This window comes from Manis javanica, chromosome 15, assembly GCF_040802235.1.
Source record: "Manis javanica isolate MJ-LG chromosome 15, MJ_LKY, whole genome shotgun sequence".
NCBI classification, from domain to species: Eukaryota; Metazoa; Chordata; class Mammalia; order Pholidota; family Manidae; genus Manis; species Manis javanica.
The window spans coordinates 21795185-21799387 of NC_133170.1; the positions used below are offsets into that span (position 1 = coordinate 21795185).

At 44.1% G+C, this 4203-nt stretch overlaps 1 long non-coding RNA gene across 1 annotated transcript; it reads right to left on the reverse strand.

Moving 5' to 3' along the window:
* Positions 1 to 702: 702 nt before the first annotated feature.
* Positions 703 to 3973, reverse strand: LOC140846548 (uncharacterized). Its single transcript, XR_012125748.1, has 4 exons — positions 3835 to 3973; positions 2921 to 2956; positions 1877 to 2003; positions 703 to 796 (listed from the first exon to the last, which is right to left on the reverse strand). It is a non-coding gene; the product is annotated as an uncharacterized lncRNA (long non-coding RNA).
* Positions 3974 to 4203: the final 230 nt, after the last annotated feature.

A 4203-nucleotide genomic window follows, 5' to 3' on the forward strand; every position in this document is an offset into this window, starting at 1 on the left:
TTATTAGTATCCTCATTTTATAGATGAGGAATATGAGGCCCTGAGAGTTTAAGTAGCTTGCTAGATGGTTACAGGTAGCAAGAAAAGGAGCTGTAAGGACTCCCAATTCCTTTCTCCTTAAAATACGTCATGCTGCTTTCTTTGGAAATACCCTCAGATTTTGTTAAAGAAAAGTGGGGGACCTAGGGAGGGAGGGAATTTAGAATTATATAAAAGGGGGCTTGGAGGTGCAGTGGTTTTGAGACAGCAGGAGCCTGGAACCATATGCATTTCCCTAGCAATCAGGATGGATCAATTATTTGGGGAATTTTAAGGATTTCTTCAGCTTTTACAACTTCTTCACATTTGTTATATCTTCGTTTCCCTAAAATTACTGGAATGTCTATAAAATGTGTGAAAATTATTTTTTTTAATTGCATTTGTGCTAAAGAGACCAGAGAAGGGGAGGAACATGGAACTCTTTCACTTGGCAGTTGGCTTGTGAGTAAAGCTTACTCAGAGAGGGAAGAAGGGGGCCATAGCAGGTGGAAAGGGGGGAGAGCTCTGTCCCCAAACAAAGAACAAAGCAAAAGTGTTTTCCAGGAAAGGGGCCCAGGATGAAGTTCCCTGGAGGCATCAAGAAGTTGGATGTTCCTACGCTGTGTTTGTGGCCCTCAAATTCCAGACTCACTAACACCCAGAAAGAGAGAGAGCAATTAGAAATTGGATGCTGATTATTTTATTGGTATATTGAAGATAGCCTGCACTGTTTCAATGTCATGGCTTTCTGAAGTGCTGTAATCTTCATATTCATTTTCTGAAACAAACGAACAAAAAGGATAAAAGTTGACAGAGAAGGCATGCCATGGCAGGTCATTTTGAATTTCTTGCTGGTGAAAATCCAGCTTCTCCCCTTCTCTCCTGCCTCCCTCTCCCCTTTCCTTCCTAATTTCCTTTTGTTTTCATGCACTTAACAGACAGTGTGGTCCAAATTGTTGCTTACCAGGTGAATAATAATGATTACTGTTAGGTTATCTTTTGGTTGCTCTTGAAAATGTTCAAATATATATTTGCAAAGAAGGTAACTGCAACATATTGTGTTATAGTGAAACACTGAAACCAGCCTAAATGTCCATTGATGGTGGGGCGGGGGGTTGGTTAAGTAAATCATGGTGCAGCCACACACTATTGGAATTGTATACAATTGCAAAACAAAACAAAACAAAGACCAAATAGGTACATATATATGTGAATGGATAGAGAAGTTTTCTTAGAAATATGTTGTTTGAAACAATCAGCATATAGATTTTCATATAAAACATGATATTGTTTGTGGGTGAAAAAAGATTACATATGTTTATATAAAATTAATTTTGCCAATAGGATGTTCAAGAGTCAATGGGAGGCTTTGGGGAGGAAAGTGGAGAGGTAGAGATACACCTTTAAGATTTAGCTTCATATCTTTCTGCCCTGTTCAATTTTTTACATTGAGCAATAAAAGTAAGTATTTAAAAAACAAGATAACATTCAGCAGCATAAAATTAAAGTCTCATCCAGCAGGGACACGGGGCCTGCACTGCCTGAGGCGGGGCTGAGCAGAGCGGTCAGGCAGGGATCGGAGATGGGCACTCATTGACCTGTGGCGGAGAAGATCAGAGGACCCGAGGGACAGCATGTTCCAGCCCATTTTAAGACAGACACTCACTGGGAAGAAGGCAACTTACGGGTAGTGTTTCTGAAACAGAATTACCTTGGGCAGCTTGTTAAAAATATGGGGACTTGTTACTCTATGCGAGAATATCTAAATAGAAATCTTTAGGAAAGGGGTCCAAGACTGCCACAAGTTTGAGAATTGGAGGCATTAGGGCCTTTGGTGGAGAGTGGAGTTGAATCCTACCTGTCACTGAATTCTTGGCCTTGGGAGGTCCTGAAGGTCTACTCCCATGAGTCCGGAGGGGGCCTAGATGGGAGTACTCTCGGTACCTGAGGCCCCAGGTCCAGGCTATCGCTGGGGTTCTCTCCATCTGTATGGGTATGGCACAGGAATAACAGCTCAGCGATGGAAGATTCTCCTGTCATTCTGATCTCTGCTGACTTTATCAGACAGTCCCTTTCTCTCGGAACCTGCCGCTCCACCCAGCCTCCTTTCTGTGTGCCTTCCTTCTGCAGTATTCCTTTTAATCTCCATACTGGTGATGTTGAAAGTCTCAGTGCTTTGCTCCCAAGGCAAACATGTACCTTTAAATTTAACAGAAAAGGAGGTCTTCAATATCTTAGAATTCCCAGAGGATGTCTCCAAAGAGAAGAAAAGCAAAGGGGTTATAAATGTCTGTTGTGTTGCCAGTTGTATTTTGGGCCACTGCCATAAGTTGCCGCTGGGACTCCAAGCTTTGCCCCTTGAGTGCTACATGGAAACTCCAGGTTCCAAGACCCAGGTAAAGAAATATTATGACAGCGATAAGACAAAGACTGCGTGATGCCCACCCTGGATTCACTAAATAACTGTGCCAATTTTTTTTATCAGCTACAAGGATACAGCTGAGTGGAGAAAACACGGAGCAAAGGGACCTAGAACCTTATTTCTTTGCTTTCTTCCCTAAACCATCTATTTAGAGAGAGGAATATTGGGGAAGAAGGAAACAGTTGAGGGGTTCCCAGTAGGACAGAGAATTAGGACTATTTCCCTTGGTCACCTTTCAGCGGTCACTTCCGGCCTGAGGGACCAGGCAGCACACTCCTGTTGTCATCCAAGCCCAAGACCCTGTTATGCAAGTTGGGACTGCGCTCCTGGTCCCCAGCAGTAAGGGTGGGCAAAGGATTGCCTGTATCTTTAGGAGCGCTAACATTAACCCAGTATTATCCAATGGTAATAAGACGCCAGAGAACTGAAAGTCACTGAGAAAAGAAGAGGAAAGAAAATTGACAATTAATTGAGATTTACCTTGTCTGATGGTGATAAATTCTTCATAGTTGACATCTAAGAAAAGAAGCACAAGACAGAGTGAAGAGCGAAGACCCGAGTCTTTCAGGGCCCTGGGAAAGGATGCTTCCACCCACAGCCTGTATATCCCCTCAGTTAACTTGTCGGCTATGGTCTATGCGGCAAAGGGAGGAAGATGTGAGGCCGCAAGGGTGTCGCTCTGCCAGAGTATCAGCCACAAACTCGAAATAGAAAAGGCCCCCTTCTGTCCTCCAAGTCTCCCTCAAACTCTACTGCTAATTTAGGTCAAGTGCTGTAGTATTTCAATGTCATATTTTAGTAAGCTCTGCCCTCTTTCTTCATTAAATACTTTACTTACATAAACATGCTTCTTCAACATGGTGACCAAGGTACAAACTTCTACAGGTCACTACCTGCACATTGAACTATGGAAGAGGGCTGGGAAGAAAATGAGACCGCCAGGCCTGGCATCTGGGGATCTCTGTGTAGACAGAGAATGTTGTGTCCTAGTCTCTACCTCTGAAATCATTCTGTTGTGCATTTATCTCCTCCATCTGTACTGCATCCCCCAGCAAGGCCCCCTTCATCCATGGCCAACTTTGATTACCATAATATTCGCATGACTCAATTCCCCTGCACCTGTGCATACCTCACAGAAGGCTGAGAGGTCTTTCTAAAAATGCAGGTCTTATCTTTTCATTCCTCTGGCTGACATTCATTACTGGGTTCCGCCATACTTTAAATAAAGTAGGAAGCCTTGGCTAAGAGAGGACATGTCTGGCCTTATGCTTGTCTCAAGAACTCAGCAGCCTCTCTTTTCTCTCATTTCCCCACTCTCCACCTGCTTCTTCACAGCAGTGTGATCTCCCAAGCCCCAAAGCAGAGTCATAGCACACCCTGCATTTTTACTTTACCATTATCTGTGCTCTGAGCTGAACTCAGGGCCAGCAAGGCCACGGAGAGCAGGACCAGCAGCATCTTGGAGGGAGCTCTGCAGTGGATCCCAACTGTGTGCTGGGAGAAGCCAGGCAGCTCCCTTATAAAGACGAGCACAACAAAGGTATCTTTGAGGGCCGTACCGGATGGGCCTCATTACTGGGTAGACTAGGATACAGTTTCCTCATGCCAACTGCATCCCTTATTTCTCTTTGGGACTTAGCCCAGCAGGATGGGTGCGTAAAATGTTGCTAGTGTTTCATTTCTAAAAGGTAGAACATGTGACTTGGGCAAAGGTTTGGAAGGAACAGTGTCCAAGCCATCAGCACAGATGTTAGAATTGCTCT